Here is a 21,353-nt window from a genome sequence, read left to right as displayed (position 1 = left end):
ATGCTGTCCCACTATGCCCACTGTACATGATGTGTCTGCACGACTCTGACCCATATTATTTTTAATTTTTAGTGCAATAGACGGGCACCTGAGGAAGGCTGCCAAGCCGAAACGCGCGTAGTCACTACCATACCGCATTGCCTCCATCATCTGCCATATCTAATGCTCATTGTTTGTTTGGTATACGATTTTAAACTTTTGTACATGAATTGCAAATTATCTATATAAGAAAGAACAAAAGAAAGAAAATTTTATAAAAAGATAAAATATATATACAATCTATGAGCAATAAAATGAATAATTGATTTATCAATTTGGTGATTAGTTTCTATACTGGTGGGCGATATCACTATACATTCTATTTGTGTTTTCCATATATATTGTATTGTATTTTCAGCTTTCTCACTTGGCTATAGACCTTTTTAAAATTAATTATGTTTCCCTATGTATAGCAAGTGCATTATTAGTATATAGGGGTCCCCTTCTTTCCAAATTGTTTAATCTCATAGCCTGTTCTATGAGGGGATGTCGTGGTTAGTTTCATCTGTCTTTTTTGTAAAATAAACTTCTTTCACTTTATATTTTTATGTTTTAAATAACAGCAAGGAAGACGGGACAGCACACGTATGTATTGCATATCTTATTATTTATATCACATGCCACATGTTTCATGATTATGTTTTGGCCGGATGTATGTCTTAATTTCTCATAGGCATTGATCTATTAGGATGTCATTCTTTAGACAAATTCCTTGTTTGTAGTGATCCTATCATTGCGATAACTCAAGAAAGCAGTGCCATTTGAATTACTAATAATTTGTGCCTGTTTGAAATAATCAATTAACCTAAATAGAATTTGCAGCAGTGATAACTATGGCCACTCTTCAAACGTTTGGGTTCAGCGATGCATATTTTATGGCCATGGTTGGCACATCTGTATCTTTCGATAACAGAAAACCAAACGATACAGGAAATAACGCTGAACTCTCGAAGCTTTTAGCTCTAAGAAATAAAACCAAACGAATTGAGCTACATGGAGAATTTATGCTAAAATATCTTAGAGCCGGAATATTCCCACAAGGCCTAAAAATTAAGAACATCCCTGGGCTCTTTGCCCACATAAAATAATTTTTAGATAAATGGTCACAAAAAGCTAATCGCTGTTCACGAGATCTCATTTTTTTTTTTTTTTTGTGAAACAATTTTTATTGGAGAAGCAGTGTGAGTTAACCAACATGTACAACAGAGTGTTCCCAGTATCGCAATCACAGATTTTACATTCAATTGTCATGCACATGCCGTATAACCCACATCCCGGAGGCTGGGTGGCGTAAAGTCATAGTGTAAGTCATTGTAAACTCCGTGTACAGGTGATCACCTCGATACATTTCCCTCTGCTTTTAGTTTTAAAGATCTTCCGTTCTCCTCGGACGATTAGGTTATATGTACTCACTGTGCTGTCCGAGGTAGTGTAACTTAATGATGTCCCCCCCTCCCCATCCCCCTGGTGTCTGGGCCAACGTTTTTTTGTGTTGTCGTAAACGCGTTGTGGTAGGTGGTGCTAGGATCATGGTATCAATTATTCGGTGTGTGTGTCCGGCAGTAGAGCGGGGTCTAACACCTCCTCCCCCGTGGACTCCGCGTTCCCTATGTCCCCTTCTTCGTCCCCCGTACCTGTGCCGTCCCTAAGCCCCTGAACTAGGGTCTCACATGCTAGCGCCGCCTCCTGAGCCTTCTCATCTGCTCTGCGCCTGGCCAGCTGATATCTAAGTGTGCTCTCTGCTGCCGCCCATTTCAAAAACTCGCTCAACCACTTCCTATGCGCCGGTGCTGTCTTAGATTTCCAACTCTTGGTAAGCTCTCTTTTTGCGATAAGTAGCCCCATGTCTATAAATGTACTCGTCAGTTTGGTTTTGCGTGTGTGTGGAAACCAATGTAGTAGGACAACCGCGCTATCATAGTTCAGGACCCTGTCTGTAACCTCATTCAGGGTGTCTCCCACTCCCATCCAGTACTCTTGAAGTCGTGGACAGTCCCTAAGCATGTGTATTAAGTCAGCTCCTGTTAGCGCGCATCTGGGGCACGCTGCATCTACTGCCCCAAAGTATTGTGCTATTTTATTCGGAGTGAGGTAGGCCCTGTGAAGGACGTAAAGTTGTATTAACTGGAAGCGGGCGTTCCTAGTGCATTTCTTGGCTCTCTGTATCAAGTGGGACCATGTCGTGTCAGGGATTTCTTTTTGCAGATCAGCCTCCCATTGTACTTTGAGGCGTGTTAACGGTGGTATAGTACCCAAGGTCATTCTGGAGTAGAGACATGTGACCGCTTTGACTGCTCCCGCCGTCATCATCGTGTATTGGCACGCCAGTGATGTTTCAGGTTCAAGCAGTCCCTCTCCCCAATGTGCCTGGATAGCCCTCACTACCGCCGTATGCAGTAAATAGTCCCCTCTCGGTAGACCATATTGCTCCTGTAAAGTCTGAAATGCCATCAGCACCCCGTCAGTATACAGGTCTCCCACCACCTGCAGTCCCACTTCTTCCCACACTTGGAGGTTCGACCAATCCCCTCCATGCGGAAGCGCCGTTATCATTCCTAACGGTATCTCTGGTGCATATGGGTGACCAGGACCGGCACGCTTCTGCATGCGGTTCCAACATAGCCGCAGCGTCCTCTCTTCTTGGGTCAACCCCCTGAGTATCAGTTTCTGTTGTTGTTCACGAGATCTCATGATGCTCATTGTTGAAACAGCAAAAGATCTCATTCTACAATTACTAAAAGAGATCGAGGAACTAGAAGGCAAAATTAAGTCATCTCCAGCACTAGCTGATGCAAAAAAAGCTCTTGATGACATTGAGACAGAATTAAGCTCGTACAACGATTATCTAATTAAACGCAAGACCGACAAGCTGCAGAAAGACATCAGATACTTTAGTAAAGAATGAATTTATCCTTACCTTGCTGATATATTTTATACCCAATCCGATGATACAACTTTTGACCCAACTCTAAACCAACCTAATAGACCCTATAACAGAAAGGTCACTACATTTTCGAACTCATCAGATTCGGACAGTGATGGGGGCTCTTTTTCCTCAGATCAAAGAGGACAAGGATATATACCAAGATATAACCAAGGTAGCCGGCCTTTTTTAGGAAGGCGCAACCCCTACAAGGGGTATTTGGCGACCAAGATATCAGAGTTACAATCACCAACAGCAGCAATTCCAGCAACCTATCTAATACCAACCGCAGGCCCCATGTCCTTATCAATACCAGGGATCTCCAACAATGAACCCCAATCAGTTCTTAGAGACCAGGAATGCCCGCTACTGGAGGCAATAGATACCATCCCGATCTTTAATCTGAGCAAAACTAGTCTTAACTCACCAACTTTGTCCCTACTATCCAAAGGTCTATCTTTCGTCCCCCATTCTGGCCTCAATAAGTTTGAATTATTTTCAGACCTCATGGCGTTCCTACGCAAAGTTTGACTTAAGGTCTTCTTTAAGGATAATCCATCTGACCATCAAGGGGTCAATAAATCAGGACTAGCACCCAAATCCAACTTTACACCAACGTTGGATCAAGTAGCACCAGAAGTAGGAATCTTTGAAAAGGTAGTCTATAATAAACTCCTATTGGCTACCAAATATATTCCCAGAACCCCATTTAACATCTCCCATGAAGAACATCAGGCACTAAAAAGCCTCAAAAACTCCACAGAAGTCACGATTAAAAGCTGCGACAAAGGTGGAGGAATAGCTCTCATGGATACCCAAAACTACATTATGAAAATTGAAACTATGCTTGATGATACTAGATTCTACTCCAGGATCACTAAAACACTACTAGCATTATCAAATCAAAAATACTTCGCCTAACTACCCAGGCTTTTAATAATGACATTATTTGCCAAAGGGAATATGACTACCTTAATGTTGAAACTCCCAAATTAGCTTGCATTTATGGAACCCCTAAAGTCCATAAAGATGCTGTCAACCCACCCCTCAGGCCCATTGTAAGCACAATCGGCTCAGGGACTGAGCCCATATCAAAATATCTGGATACTATTCCCCGCCCGTATATTCAACTCATACTGGGTTACATAAAAGACACCTGCCAAGTAATTAACTCCTTTCAAGGGACCCCCTACAATCAAGACAGACAATTGATGGTGACTCTAGACGTAGAAAGCCTCTACTCAAATATACCATGTGAAGGAGCACTTAAAGCAGTGGCTTGGTTTATTGAAATATACCAAGTAGACTGCAATAGCAAATTCATTATTGACTGCTTAACTATCATCTTGAAAAAGAACATTTTCGAGTTTCATGGCTCGTTGTATAAACAAACAAAAGGCGTGAGCATGGGCACATCCTGTGCCCCAACAATAGCAAATATTTATGTTGCATTTTTTGAGCACCAATTCATTTTTAAAGAAGAGGCCCCTTTCTTTGAGGCAGTTCTGAAATGGTCACGTTACATTGATGATATCCTCTTCATATGGGATGATGACCAGGATATTCTGTCAGAATTTATCCAATGGCTGAATTTATGCGACGACAATCTCCAATTTACTTCAGATCACAGTAATGTTGAAATTGAATTCCTAGATATCATGGTGAAACACGTACACAGTTCCCTTTATGTTGATTTATACATCAAACCGACAGCCCGAAACACTATTCTACACCACACCAGCTTCCATCCTTTGAAACAAAAAAATGCTGTCCCGTTTGGTCAATTTCTGCGACTACGTCCTAATTGTACCAAATTAGTGGATTATGACCATCGAGCTGACGAGATGAAAATCAAATTTAAAAATCGTGGGTACCCACATCGGGTGATTCGTGACGCATACAAGCGGGCACGATTCTTCGATCGTCAACATCTTCTATCTGGCAATACTAACCCCACAGTCAACAACCTGGTTTTCGTTACAAGACATTCTGTTCTTAATGACCAAATCCGGCAAATAATATGTTCACATTGGCACCTGCTGAATATAAATAAGTCACAAACGGATGCCATACAAAAACCCATGTTTGCCTATCGCAAGAACAAGAACATTAAGGATTTGGTGGTTGGATCACGTATGCCCTTTTCTAAACAAGTAACACAACGCAGCATAGTTGACTCTCTTCCAATCCACGGAAATTTCAAATGTGGTGTGTGTAAGTCATGTCCACAATGTATTGAAAGTAAATCAATATGTCACAATGGCATAACTGTAGGAAAGCAAAGGCATCACTAATTGCAAATCAAAAAACGTAGTGTATATATTGTTATGCCCTACGTTGCAGAAACTTCTCGATCTATGAATACTCGATTGACAGTACATAGACAGTACACAGTTGTTTTATAAGTTGTGGAATAAAACTGGTATGCCCTTCTTGCTAACATCAAGAAATCATGCCATTGCAATATGTTCTAATTGACTTTTCATCTATTTCATTCCGGCTTGTGAACATAGGAACATCGCATATCTTGTTAAAATGTATGGTCAGCTATTTGGGATGGTCGTTAGTATACGAGATATCTCTCTGTACTATGTTCAGTTTATGGCAACATTCTTATCGGACTGCAATATGTTATTTAGCCAAATTTTCTTTTGTAAGGGACCATTCTTCTGCTCAAAATCTAAATATCGACATCATGTGAAGATAGCACCTTCACACACAGTGAGCCTGTTTATTTGACCGTATGTGTTTAATGCTCAATAGATGACGGTCACTTATCCGAGATACTTTGTAATTAACTTTGATGATGCAGAAATGGTATGTCTTGTACAATCACGATATAAGGTTAAAGTCAGTACTATTCAACAATATAACGGTATATTCTGCATGCAGTTATCACGGTTTTCAAACTAGTCTTCTGTCTTCTATTCGTCTATTGTTGCTTAATAATGAGCAGTACTACATCGATTTTATAGCGGCATGTTCCCGTTATTATACATAGTCAATGTTTACCAGGCGATGGTCATTCTTCCTAGATACGATTTAAATAACCCTGCTGGTGCAAAAATTGTATGTCTTGCAGAATCACGACACATAATTAGGGCCAGTACTATCTCAACAATAATATATGGGTATATTCAGTATGCAGTTATCGCGGTTTTATTCCAGTTCTCTTTCTTCTATATGCTCTATTGATGCTCAACAACGAGCAGTCTCATATTGGTTTTAAATCGGCAATTGCCAACATCCTTTAGAATGATGCCGACATTCGGTAGTCCTTTTTCTATGCCTAGTTGTCCAGGCGCAATAACCAATAGTCCTTCATCTGTTTTTCCATCGGCATTTGAAACTATCCTATATAAAGATGGCGACTAGCGATGTGATGTTGTTTGGAACCATTGCAAAAAACACAGTTGATGGACATAAACCGGTCCTTGGATGCTTGATTCCGGCCTGGGAAAGACATGGCTTGGTAGTTCGGACTGGACTGTTCCCATGAGGCACAGGGTCAGAGCTGATTTGCATATATAGCACACAAAATGCACAATTGTGGTCAAGGTCATGTGTATATGGAAAATGAGTAGGTTACTCTCTCTAACATCCATGTGATGCCATGCAACTAACTTGGGGAGACATCCCTTAAGGATAAGAACCCTCACTCACCCGAAGGTGACATGCTTCATCATATGGGTCCCCCTTACCAGTGTGGAAACCCTGGTCCACACTGGGAGCTACTACTCCGGGATCTTAAAGGAGGAGCTCAGAGATGTTTTCTTGGGCAAGGGATAGTAATCCCATATGTGAGCAAGGTAGGTGTAGTGAGAATAGCAGCGCTGTGTATAACAATAACAAGTGAGATTAAAACTATCTAAGGGGATGCACTAACTAGTTTATTAATGTGCTCCGCTTGACAGGGTTAAAAAGGAACAGCACAGTGGTATAGAGATAGAACCACTGTCACTAAATGGTCGACATGTTTCAGCCTCTTGATCACACAGTATCATCGGCTTTCTTCAGGACCAGATGGTATAAATCGTGATATTGCTGCTGCCAGTATGTGACAAAAAACAAAATAGGATAGAATAGAAATAATACTCCACCGGTATTCCTGTCTACTTTTCTTATGATCAGGTCATACCCAGGTATCTGTAGGGTGAAGTAACAAGAAGAGAAAAACATATACACATTTTGATCAAACTCACACATGTACCTTGAATGTATATCATCCATTTCAATGGTGTAATATATTGGGTTGTTACACTCATAAGGACTTACCCTCAATAAGTAGGAAATCCTGCCTCACCTCAACCTTGCAGACTGCTCTGGGAGGAGGCCCCGCACTAGGGGAAAAAATCAATACATATTCATGTACCTATACTTAATACTGCAAAAAGCAGAATGTCCAACAAGTACATAGTACAATTTACACTTTAGGGCTCAACATAAACAGGAAGTCTAAAGGCACCAAGAGGGCACATAGTACCAACCCAAAAAACAACCACAAGGGGAAGCATAGAGGGAGAGAGTACTTGAGACTGAGTATATTCCCTCTAACTTGCCTCTTAAAAAAGGAGTTTAAAGCATGTTCCAGAAACCCCTATATATATGTGTGAGGGAGCCTTGAGGAAGAATGTTATTACAACTAAGTCTATTTCCAGGACCTCGCCTCTTTACAACAAATTACCAAAACCCCTACAGTCTTACCTGTCCGTCGGTTATTTATTTTGAGCACATTAAAGAGCTGTGCCAAACATGTAAGGTTTCTCACTTAGCTTGTGTCTTGAATACAGGCTTACAGGATGACACCTAATACAGTTTTTCTCTTGGTTATTTCCTTTTGGGGCAGGCCTGCTCTGCTCTCTCTGGCAAACCCCAATCTTATGCACCCAACTGGTGTAATGGGGTAGTGTGTCTTTACTTCTCTTTTCAGCCATTTACTTCTCTTTTCAGCCAATTACTAATATATGGGCTAAATGGAGTATCTCCTCATGCACTCCTTTATCTGCCAGTATGGGGTGTTTATATGATTGATACAAGTGTTTACATAGATTTCCCGTTTTCGGGTCAGGGAAGGTCAGCGCGCGCATGCGCGGGACCTAGACACTTGATCGCGCTATTTTTAACGCATGCGCAGTAACGGGACACTGTTTCACGCGTTTGGTCGCGCAACACACAGTGGAGTGTGTACAATGCGCATGCCTGGGTCCGCAACAGCGACCTTCTACGCATGCGCGTTTTTCAATACAGGCGATTAGTATGGACACACCGAAGATATCAGGCCCCCGCAGCAGCAGCTGGGGTGAATCAACTAATCCGGTACCCTACATAAGGAGCAACTCTTCCTGCCGTCTGGTACCTCCCGGGGCTAGCTCTATCCGAGCCACGAGGTACCGACGGACAGGTAAGACTGTAGGGGTTTTGGTAATTTGTTGTAAAGAGGCGAGGTCCTGGAAATAGACTTAGTTGTAATAACATTCTTCCTCAAGGCTCCCTCACACATATATATAGGGGTTTCTGGAACATGCTTTAAACTCCTTTTTTAAGAGGCAAGTTAGAGGGAATATACTCAGTCTCAAGTACTCTCTCCCTCTATGCTTCCCCTTGTGGTTGTTTTTTGGGTTGGTACTATGTGCCCTCTTGGTGCCTTTAGACTTCCTGTTTATGTTGAGCCCTAAAGTGTAAATTGTACTATGTACTTGTTGGACATTCTGCTTTTTGCAGTATTAAGTATAGGTACATGAATATGTATTGATTTTTTCCCCTAGTGCGGGGCCTCCTCCCAGAGCAGTCTGCAAGGTTGAGGTGAGGCAGGATTTCCTACTTATTGAGGGTAAGTCCTTATGAGTGTAACAACCCAATATATTACACCATTGAAATGGATGATATACATTCAAGGTACATGTGTGAGTTTGATCAAAATGTGTATATGTTTTTCTCTTCTTGTTACTTCACCCTACAGATACCTGGGTATGACCTGATCATAAGAAAAGTAGACAGGAATACCGGTGGAGTATTATTTCTATTCTATCCTATTTTGTTTTTTGTCACATACTGGCAGCAGCAATATCACGATTTATACCATCTGGTCCTGAAGAAAGCCGATGATACTGTGTGATCAAGAGGCTGAAACATGTCGACCATTTAGTGACAGTGGTTCTATCTCTATACCACTGTGCTGTTCCTTTTTAACCCTGTCAAGCGGAGCACATTAATAAACTAGTTAGTGCATCCCCTTAGATAGTTTTAATCTCACTTGTTATTGTTATACACAGCGCTGCTATTCTCACTACACCTACCTTGCTCACATATGGGATTACTATCCCTTGCCCAAGAAAACATCTCTGAGCTCCTCCTTTAAGATCCCGGAGTAGTAGCTCCCAGTGTGGACCAGGGTTTCCACACTGGTAAGGGGGACCCATATGATGAAGCATGTCACCTTCGGGTGAGTGAGGGTTCTTATCCTTAAGGGATGTCTCCCCAAGTTAGTTGCATGGCATCACATGGATGTTAGAGAGAGTAACCTACTCATTTTCCATATACACATGACCTTGACCGCAATTGTGCATTTTGTGTGCTATGTTAATTGGGGATTGCACATTCAGCGGTCGTTAAATATTTCCCCCATAGACCCTCAATCTACGGTAGTTTTTTTCTGATTTGCATATAGCCAGTGTCTAACCCAGGGTGGTGTGGAGTGCAAAAAAACGATGGATTTAGGCCCAGATCCTTGTACTGGGGTGAATGTATGACATTGTTCTACATTCTGTCCATCAATTGTGTTTTTTGCAGTTGTTTGGAACCAGGCATCTACTAGACACCGGTATTTTCGCGGTGTCCCGTTTTCTGTCGAGAGCCGTACCTCGCGACCGCCTTCCACCTCTAGGGTAAGTTGCCGTGTATAACCAACAACTTCCCCCCCTTTTTGTTAGTTTCTCTTTGTATGAGTAAGCCGGGTCCACTGCAGCCACACGAGTCTGCTTGTATTATATGCCCCTCCTTATACCGATAGTCACTTAGAAGAGCTGCATATATATATCTCATGCAATTGATATAGCTTATCCATCCATGACGTGTTTGAATCTATTAAGAACATATGCATGAATCACCTGTTAGAATAGGTACTTAACGATAGACTCGTATGTGATATAACAGCATCCACCCTTTGTTTCCCTTACTTGTAGAAGACACCGATCATGAGGTATCACCAAACCCCCGGCTCTCGTCCACCCGCAAGCCGTCAGATTTAGGTAGTATTATTATCACTTATCAATTTCGTACCTATATCTCAGTTATGTTAATTCAGTTTTGGTTATGGTGGCACCCTCTTTGGGGGGGCGTGGCTAACGAGCCAAACATGGCGGACGGAGATTGCTAAAGCTCCGGTGCCGCCGGGAGCAAAACGATCCTGTGTGCCGTTTCCTGGGGTAGCCCCGTGTCATCGAGGGCTGGATCCTGCTCCTTTGGTGCCCTGCTCGCCTCGACGGAGTTTTCCCGGTCCTGGGAGACGCGAGCGCCGAGCAGGCCGACGAGAAGAGGTGCGGCCTGGTCCCGCGCTGAGAGCCGGGGGCTCGGGTGCGGCTAGGGCCCGAGACGCGGGGCTGCCGCCAGCCGAGCCACTGACGGACTGCGCGGCCTTAACTGCCTGAGAGACGAACTCGATGCTGATGTGCTAGGGGGTGAGTGCGTGTCTTCCGCGCCCCCCCCCCTACGGTGGCCACCGACGACACGTTCTGAGAGACCTGGGGGGGCTGCGATGGTGTGCGCGGAGATGCCCTGACTGCGAGGCACCGGCCTTGCGCGGCGCTGAAGACCCAGAGGGAAGCCAGGGGGACTGCCACCACGAGAAGCGGGCGCGGGGGCTCTGAGAACGGCACCACTTCGACCCTATCTGCCTTCCCCCTGATCTCTCCTCTTCCCCCGGGGCCGCTACAATCGTTGAAGGGCCGGAACGGGGATACACGGCTGGCATCACTGAGACAGGGGGCGCACTGCTGGACCTGCCGCCATTACCCCGGATGAGAAGTGGGGCCTAGACGAGAGGGATTGGTCGGCCTGGACCTGCGCCAGCGGGGGCTGGGGTGACGGCCGACTGGCGCCGAGAGGAGTGGAGAAGCGGGGATAGACACCCCCTCCCCCCCAAACGGGCGAGAAGGGGCCCGCCGCTTTCCCTGCTGTGACGAGATCCTCTTTGGTACCTGTGTAGCGGCGGCCCTGCCTGGCCCACATGCCCACTGCCACCTACACAGTGAGGGACGGACGCGACTACGGCCTGCGTCTCCACGTCCAGCGGTCCCATACTGACGAACTCGGTGAAGCTGTCAGTCTGCTGTGATCTGGAGAGGCTGGGGGACGGGACGGACGCCCGAAGAGCCGTGTCCTGAATAGTGGTTGGGATCTGTCCTGCAATACTCACCATGGGGCGCAGAGGCGCGAAGACGACAGAGGGCCAGGACGGAACAGCGACGGGACCTATCCCTGATGCGACTATGGATGGCTCTACACCCCTGGTACTGACTTCTACTCCCGCGGAGGTCCACCAGGGCGACAAACTGGACCTGATCCTTAAAGAAATTAGAGACTCTAGGGCTGCGATAGAGGCGCAAATGGGCACCCTTACCTCTAACCTCTCCCTTCTTAAAGCCGACCATGCCAAACTATCGGACAAAGTCAAAGACCAGGGAATGGTGCTGGCGGACCTTGCCCCTACGGTGGCGGAACATACGGACTCCATTCAACAAATCCAACACCAGGTACAAACTCTTATAGACAGAGTAGAGGATGCGGAAGGACGCAATAGACGCAACAACATACGCGTCATTGGCCTGCCGGAACGCTGTGAGGGGCCCCACGCAACGGACTTTATGGAGCACTGGTTTCGAGATAATGTTGCTGCAGAAGGACTGTCCCCATATTTCTGTGTGGAGAGAGCTCATAGGATCCCTACGGGTCAGCCGAGCCCGGGCAGATCACCACGACCCCTGATTGTACGGATCCTCAACTATCGGGACAGGGACACACTGCTTAGACAAGCCCGGCTGAAATCCGTTATAGAATACGAGAACAAACGCATATCCCTCTATCCGGATTACACTAATTTAGTGCAGAAACAGAGATCTTCCTACTACGAGGTTAAAAAGAAACTCCAAAAAGCCAAACTCCGATACGCTCTGTTGTTTCCTGCACGACTCAAAGTGATCCACGATAATAAAACCCACTTCTTCGATAGCCCCACGGATGCGGAAGAGTGGCTGGAAGTGATGGACTTTGAGAAGGATCTGGACCCGACTCAGGGCTCGACGGCCAGCGGGCCTGCGGATGGAACGGAGAGTGCAAAGAGTGGACCAAGGGTGCGTAGAGTGGAACCGAAGAGACGTGGGCCTCCTGTCCACGAACAGAAAAAAGGGCAAGACGACGCTGTTGCAGTGGCGGGCTCCTTCAGAGAAGACCGAGGGCAAGTAAATACGGACACTGAGGATAGCACTATACATTCGGACTCAGAAAACAGTATGGTGCTGTTCCCGACTGTGACGCCCAGAGCGGCGGATAAACTCCTAGACACTGCCCTGGAATAAGGACTGTCGCTGATATGATCTGTATCGTCAGGTCAAACTGGTATCCTTTTTCTTTATTGTAACCTGGCTGCACGACCGAGGGGTGGGGAGGGAACAGACCCTATGGACAAAGTGCGCAAACGTGTGTATGCATTACCTGTTAGCTCCTGAGGTGACATATCCTTGTCCACTGTATGCGATCCCAGGCATGCGGCCTGTGTACGACCCACACTCTACCCATTCCGGGTCTACACCTCTGACTATGCGGGGATACAGGGCCCCCCCCCCTAAGTGGCGGACAATGGCAGTGATTGGTTGACAGATACCCCTCCCGGCGGCGCCGTTGAGCAGACGGCACAGACTGGCATGGTCCATCGGATATGGCTCAAGCCTAGCAGACCCCCAAGAGCGTATGCACTGTTAAATGTTTGCATTTTTTTTTACAGTTTCATGTTCGGCACAGCAAAGTTCCGAGGCTGCACCTCCAGAGTTGGGGTTTGGGATAGGGAGGGAACCGTCTCCGGACAGATTAGGCCGAGGGCCATAAAGCATTGCATTCTGTTGTCCCTTTGGACACCTGTATTTGGTTTTGGCTGAAGAGAGAGGGAAGTATAGGCTGGTTACGTGGAATGTGAGGGGGTTGGGGGCGATACAGAAGCGACATAGAGTACACGCCTTCTTGATTCGCCAGAGAGCGCATATTGTATTCCTCCAGGAATCCCACCTGACACAGCCTGAGGTGCACACTTTACGGAAAAAATGGAGGGGAGCTGTGCTTTCCACAACATACTCTGCCTTTTCCAGGGGTGCCACGATATGGATACGTTATGGGGTCCCCTTCGTGGAGCTAGAGAGGAAAACAGACGACCAAGGGCGTTACCTTTTACCTAGACGGTATACTGGTAGTCCTGGGCTGTATTTATGCCCCAAACTACGACCAGGACAGATTCCTTTTGACGGTTGGTAGGGCCCTGGCAGGCTGGGCGGACATCCCGTGGATTCTGGGGGGAGACTGGAACATGGTCCTAGATGCAGGCCTAGATAGATCACACCCTCCCCTTCAGGCGGCGGGAGTTCATAAAATGTCAGACTCGTTTAGCACATGGCTTCAGGGATGGGGATTAACTGATGTGTGGCGCACACTGTATCCGACACTTAAAGAATATTCGTATTACTCCCCACTGCATAACCTACACACCCGCCTGGACAGATTCGCTTGCACCAACTCCCTAACGACACAGTGTGTATGAGCAGCGTACCTTGCCAAAACGTTCTCGGACCATAGACCATTAACGCTAGATCTGCAGTGGGGCAGGATTCCCTCACCGGTACCCACCTGGAGGCTCAACCCCTCATTACTTGAGGATGGCCCGTTCCGTGCCCACCTTGAGGACACGCTAACCGGCTACTTCAGAGAAAACTGGGACTCTGCGTCCTCGAACCTGGTAGTGTGGGATGCAATGAAGGCTGTGGTGAGGGTGGCTGCGATAGGCCGACTGGTAGGCGCCAGACAGGAGGTTCTTGACAAACTCTGTACGGTGGAGAGCCATCTGAAAGAGCTAGAGACTGCGGTGGGAACGGATCCAGGTCGCAGAGGGGACCTACAACTGTGTAATGTTGAGCATGCGGAACTCCTAGAAACCTTACGGGTTATTGACTATAGGGAATATTTGAGGCCACAGCAGGCGGAGGTGGACAGATCGGGGGCACTGCTGGCGCGTCTGATCAGGGATACCCCTGAGACCCCAGTGATTACGAGCGTCCGGGACGACACGGGCAGACAGGTAAACACGCAGTTGGAGATTAACTCTGTGTTCCGGACTCATCTGGAGAGGTTGTATGCCCCGCCCCCTAATGATAACCGAGATGCCATGGTGGATTTCCTGGATGAGTTGGTACTCCCAACCCTGCCTCGGATGATCCAGACGGCCCTCGCCGAACCCATATCGCAACAGGAAATTAAAACTGCCATCCACACCTTAAATCGGGGCAAGACTCCGGGTATGGATGGTCTGCCCGGGGAGTTTTATCAAACTTACTCCGATACGCTGGTGCCGGTCCTGGAAAAAATATATAACACTGCTTATGAGGTCGGCCATCTGCCGGCCTCGACTATGCAGGCCTTGGTCATTTCCATCCCGAAACCTGGCAGAGACGCTCTGGATGTGGGTAATTATAGGCCTCTGTCTATGCTCCCTTCGGAGTATAAAATCCTTAGCAAGGCTATCGCCATGAGAATACAAGCCCACCTCCCTGGCCTGATACACACTGATCAATGTGGTTTCCTCCCGGAGAGAAGCACTTCCCAGAACACGAGGCGACTGCACGCCCTGATGTCCACCGCCCCCCCGGAGTTCCCGAGAGCTGGCTGTATAACCCTTGACCTACGTCAAGCGTTTGACTCACTGGCATGGGACTTCATGTTTGAAACCTTACACCGTTTCGGCTTCCCGGATGCCCTGATAAAATGGATTTGTCTATTGTACACGCATCCAACGGCTAGGGCGCGCACCGGCAGACATACTTCGGACAGTTATGACGTGCACAGGGGCACCCGGCAGGGATGCCCACTGTCACCGCTGTTGTTCGTGCTCACATTAGAACCCCTGGCGATTGCACTCCGGACTAGAGCAGCGGAGGCGGGCATTATGGTTGGAGATACTCATAACCTGCTCTCCATATACGCTGACGACATACTACTGTTCCTCCGAGATCTACGGGGTGACCACACACATCTAGCGACGGTCTTTACTCAATTCGAAAGGATCTCTGGCTTGGCGGTGAACCCCCGAAAATCACTGGGTTTCTTTTTCAGAGACGGACAACAGTCCACTCAAATACAATTTGGCGCTCACGAGATCCAGGTGGCTCCAACTACATTTAAATACCTTGGTATTAACGTGTACCGGAACCCTGAAGACCAGATTGAGGGCAATGTGCGAAGAGCGATCAACGGCCTCCGGGGTAGCGTGACCTTCTGGGCGTCCTTGCCCCTATCTGTAATGGGCCGGGTGGCAATTTCGAAGATGGTCCTTCTTCCCCGAATACTGTACTACTTTGTGAATTTACCCGTCCTCCTCCCACAACACATATTCACCACACTGAACTCGCTGCTAATTAACTTAATTTGGGGATCGGGTAGACGGCGGGTGAGTCTCAAGAAGTTACAGTTGTCCACCAGACAAGGAGGCCTGGGGGTACTGGACCTGCGAAGCTACTACTATGCTAGCCAACTTCAGTGGCTGACGAGATGGGTGGCGGGCAGACATCTCCACGAGATCGCATTCACGGCAGCCAAACTGGCGCGTGGGGACCTCCATTCCCTCCTGCTGCCTACGGCCCGGATTCCCAGAGAATGTCATCCCCTACTACTCGTGGCACTGAAATGTTGGCGAAAAGCGCTAAGGTACACGGCAGGAACCCCTCCCTATGCGGACAACATCCCCCTAATCGGCCTCCCGACTCCACAGGGGACTCTGTCCAGACGTAGATTACGACCCTGGACAGATGCTGGGGTAGACAGGGTGGGAGACTTATTTGGAGATGACACCCTATTAGATCATGCTACCTTCGCACAATCCACAGGGGCCCCGCAACGACTGTACTTGTTGCACGCTTCGGTGACCCACTATGTTAGACGCACCTGGGCTCCACAACGCACTAAGCCGGACCAACACGAACTGGTCCATCCCCTCCACTACATGGGGACGGGCGGACACTTAGTGAAGTGGCTCTATGTGGGTATCAGGGAACACGCAGCTTTGCCCCTCACCGCACCTAGGGAGGCCTGGACCACAGACACAGGGGAGGAGATCACAGACGGCGACTGGAAGACCATCCTTGGTCACCCTAGGAGAGTGTCCAGGAACGTTAAGTTCAAATTTATACAAGCCATGGTTTTGCACAGGGCATATCTCACTCCCCAGAGACTACATAGGATGTTTCCTAACACCCCCCACAACTGCCCTAGGTGTCGGGAAGATGATGCTAATATTATTCACATGCTTTGGACATGCCCGAGAATACGTAATTACTGGGTGACAATTAGGAATACACTGTTCACTATAACTGTTCTACAGATCCCTGAGGGTGCCTTGCCCTGCCTGATAGGCAACAGGAAGAGACCCAAGGACTGTAAGGCACAATTGAAATTTATAGACTTGGCTCTCTTGTTGGCACTCAGCACCCTCACCATGAGATGGAAGTCACCTAGACCCCCAGATGTAGAGGTATGGAGGTCCGACATGCTGAAATGGGGAAAGGCAGAGGCTGCGGAGCTGCGCAGGGAGGAACAGAAGGGCCACCGTAAATACACCATTGCACAGGACTGGGACCGTATGTTACTAGAACTGGAGGACGATAACCCAGAACTGTGACTGACACATATTGTATGACAGCATGCTTGGGGTGAGGAGTGTCTATGTGCGGGGCTACCTAGCCTGCTTACACCGGTAACCACGCCTATCCAATGTAATGTTCATTCACACAGGCTCAAAACTGGTATATCCATCTTATAGACGTTGTACACGGGGACTGCCAGGAGACGGGAAGAGGGAGGGGGGAGGTGGGAGGGAGGGGGTTTGTTGAAGCAATGCAGTAATCTACGGACGCGGAATACAAGATGTATTACATTGTTTCTGGGACTGTTACGAAGCCTGATAAATAAATGGATAGTAGGAATGATATGCCAAAGTTAAGTTAAAGAAAATGGAAAAGACTGACACTATGTACGATGATAAAATGTGCATTGTAATGCCTGATACAGTCATGAATAAAGAGTTTAAAAAAAAAAAAAATGGTGGCACCCTCTTTGTTACAGATTAGAGGACCTCTCCGTTCTCCACCTTACTATCAACCGAATCATCATCCATATCAACCAGTCTTGTGCCCATATATTTGAAAGCGGCTGTAAATACTCTATGAACACAGGCCTATATTGAGGCATACATATTTTCTTCAGTAAGCGTGTATACGCTCGTATATCATGCACTACTCCCCATATTATAACAAGCCTTGTTCTAACCATTTTCTAGGAACCACACTATCAGTACCTGACGTTGGGATTCAGTCCATCATACCGACCCTTATTCATCACTAGGTAAGTTGTTAATATAGGCAGTCCATTAGTGTGAGTATACATGTATACTCGCAGTGCCACTCATTTATATAATCAACTTTTCCTTCGATTTGAATAAATTACGCCAAGTAATTCATCTTGAGCTATACCTAGAATAGTCACAAAATATGCACGTTTGGATATATGCTAGTCTACGTATATCCTCGGATGTTGTTCTTCTTAAGTATATTTTTAGCTTGAGATCTTCCACTACGATCCGCTTCCAATGTTTTTCTCTTGCCAACTTAATCAGGACAGTGAGTGGTCGATGACTGGCTGCTTTTATACGCTCCCTCTCTTTTATGTATGACCTGGATAGTTTTTCTGTAAGTACATTTTCAACTATTTTATTTTGGGTTTTCCGTTTATTGTAGTGCGAATGTTGTTAGCAAACTGAATAGTCTCTTTACAGTTTTAAGATCCATGGTCGATGTTCCTATGTATAAAATTGAGCATGTCTTTGCTATAACTGACATACCCATAGTAATATAAATGAATTTATGAAATGTGAATGTACGTATTTCACTTAGATATGGTTCTTTGTAGCAAAACCGGCCATTGAATCCTTTTAATACTGATATATTTTCATTAAGATTTGATTGTCTTCATGCTAATTAACAATGAGCAGAATGAAATGTGAAACATATAATAAGATGAATTAGGATGCAGTGCTCCTATTGTATATTGTATATAGAATGCTGTCCCACTATGCCCACTGTACATAATGTGTCTGCACGACTCTTACCCATATTATTTTTAATTTTTAGTGCAATAGACTGTCACCTGAGGAAGGCTGCCAAGCCGAAACGAGCGTAGTCACTACCATACAGCATTGCCTCCATCATCTGCCATGTCTAATGCTAATTGTTTGTTTGGTATACGATTATAAACTTTTGTACATGAATTGCAAATTATCTATATAAGAAAGAACAAAAGAAAGAAAATGTTATAAAAAGATAAAATATATATACAATCTATGAGCAATAAAATGAATAATTGATTTATCAATTTGGTGATTAGTTTCTGTACTGGTGGGCGATATCACTATAAATTCTATTTGTGTTTTCCATATATATTGTATTGTATTTTCAGCTTTCTCACTTGGCTATAGACCTTTTTCAAATTAATTATGTTTCCCTATGTATAGCAAGTGCATTATTAGTATATAGGGGTCCCCTTCTTTCCAAATTGTTTAATCTCATAGCCTGTTCTATGAGGGGATGTCGTGGTTAGTTTCATCTGTCTTTTTTGTAAAATAAACTTCTTTCACTTTATATTTTTATGTTTTAAATAACAGCAAGGAAGACGGGACAGCACACGTACGTAGTGCATATCTTATTATTTATGTCACATGCCACATGTTTCATGATTATGTTTTGGCCGGATGTATGTCTTAATTTCTCATAGGCATTGATCTATTAGGATGTCATTCTTTAGACAAATTCCTTGTTTGTAGTGATCCTATCATTGCGATAACTCAAGAAAGCACTGCCATTTGAATTACTAAAAATTTGTGCCTGTTTGAAATAATCAATTAACCTAAATAGAATTTGCAGCAGTGATAAATATGGCCACTCTTCAAACGTTTGGGTTCAGTGATGCAGATTTTATGGCCATGGTTGGCACATCTGTATCTTTCGATAACAGAACACCAAACGATACAGGAAATAACGCTGAACTCTCGAAGCTTTTAGCTCTAAGAACCAAAACCAAACGAATTGAGCTACATGGAGAATTTATGCTAAAATATCTTAGAGCCGGAATAATCCCACAAGGCCTACAAATTAAGAACATCCCTGGGCTCTTTGCCCACATAAAAGCATTTTTAGATAAATGGTCACAAAAAGCTAATTGCTGTTCACGAGATCTCATGATGCTCATTGTTGAAACAGCAAAAGATCTCATTCTACAATTACTAAAAGAGATTGAGGAACTAGAAGGCAAAATTAAGTCGTCTCCAGCACTAGCTGATGCAAAAAAAGCACTTGATGACATTGAGACAGAATTAAGCTCGTACAACGATTATCTAATTAAATGCAAGACCGACAAGCTGCAGAAAGACATCAGATACTTTAGTGAAGAATGAATTTATCCTTACCTTGCTAATGGATTTTATACCCAATCCGATGATACAACTTTTGACCCAACTCTAAACCAACCTAATAGACCCTATAACAGAAAAGTCACTACATTTTCGAACTCATCAGATTCGGACAGTGATGGGGGCTCTTTTTCCTCAGATCAAAGAGGACAAGGATATATACCAAGATATAACCAAGGTAGCCGGCCTTTTTTAGGAAGGCGCAACCCCTACAAGGGGTATTTGGCGACCAAGATATCAGAGTTACAATCACCAACAGCAGCAATTTCAGCAACCTATCCAATACCAACTGCAGGCCCCATAGCCTCATCAATACCAGGGATCTCCAACAATGAACCCCAATCAGTTCTTAGAGACCAGGAATGCCCGCTACTGGAGGCAATAGATACCATCCCGATCTTTAATCTGAGCAAAACTAGTCTTAACTCACCTACTTTGTCCATACCATCCAAAGGTCTATCTTTCGTCCCCCATTCTGGCCTCAATAAGTTTGAATTATTTTCAGACCTCATGGCGTTCTTACGCAAAGTTCGACTTAAGTTCTTCTTTACGGATAATCCATCTGACCATCAAGGGGTCAATAAATCAGGACTAGCACCCAAATCCAACTTTACACCAACGTTGGATCAAGTAGCACCAGAAGTAGGAATCTTTGAAAAGGTAGTCTATAATAAACTCCTATTGGCTACCAAATATATTCCCAGAACCCCATTTAACATCTCCCATGAAGAACATCAGGCACTAAAAAGCCTCAAAAACTCCACAGAAGTCACGATTAAAAGCTGCGACAAAGGTGGAGGAATAGCTCTCATGGATACCCAAAACTACATTATGAAAATTTAAACTATGCTTGATGATACTAGATTTTACTCCAGGATCACTAAAAACACTACTAGCATTATCAAATCAAAAATACTTCGCCTAACTACCCAGGCTTTTAATAATGATATTATTTGCCAAAGGGAATATGACTACCTTAACGTAGAAACTCCCAAATTAGCTTGCATTTATGGAACCCCTAAAGTCCATAAAGATGCTGTCAACCCACCCCTCAGGCCATTGTAAGCAAAATCGGCTCAGTCACTGAGCCCATATCAAAATATCTGGATGCTATTCTCCGCCCGTATATTCAACTCATACCGGGTTACATAAAAGACACCTGCCAAGTAATTAACTCCTTTCAAGGGACCCCCTACAATCAAGACAGACAATTGATGGTGTCACTAGACGTAGAAAGCCTCTACTCAAATATACCATTTGAAGGAGCACTTAAAGCAGTGGCTTGGTTTATTGAAATATACCAAGTAGACTGCAATAGCAAATTCTTTATTGACTGCTTAACTATCATCTTGAAAGAGAACATTTTCGAGTTTCATGGCTCGTTGTATAAACAAACAAAAGGCATGAGCATGGGCACATCCTGTGCCCCAACAATAGCAAATATTTATGTTGCATTTTTTGAGCACCAATTCATTTTTAATGAAGAGGCCCCTTTCTTTGAGGCAGTTCTGAAATGGTCACGTTACATTGATGATATCCTCTTCATATGGGATGATGACCAGGATATTCTGTCGGAATTCATCCAATGGCTGAATTTATGCGACGACAATCTCCAATTTACTT

The 21,353-nt window shown here is 45.2% G+C and overlaps 1 long non-coding RNA gene across 1 annotated transcript; it reads left to right on the top strand.

Annotated features, from left to right (window-relative positions):
• Positions 1–601: 601 nt before the first annotated feature.
• On the top strand, positions 602–18,558 carry LOC144827435 (uncharacterized). The gene is made up of 5 exons (XR_013610186.1): positions 602–624; positions 10,144–10,209; positions 17,547–17,611; positions 17,883–17,955; positions 18,397–18,558. It is a non-coding gene; the product is annotated as an uncharacterized LOC144827435 (long non-coding RNA).
• The last annotated feature ends 2,795 nt before the right edge of the window (positions 18,559–21,353 follow it).

Source organism: Lissotriton helveticus, chromosome 4_1, assembly GCF_964261635.1.
Source record: "Lissotriton helveticus chromosome 4_1, aLisHel1.1, whole genome shotgun sequence".
Lineage (NCBI taxonomy): Eukaryota > Metazoa > Chordata > Amphibia > Caudata > Salamandridae > Lissotriton > Lissotriton helveticus.
Note: the sequence above shows the minus strand (reverse complement) of the source record. Positions and strands in the feature narration are given on the sequence as shown.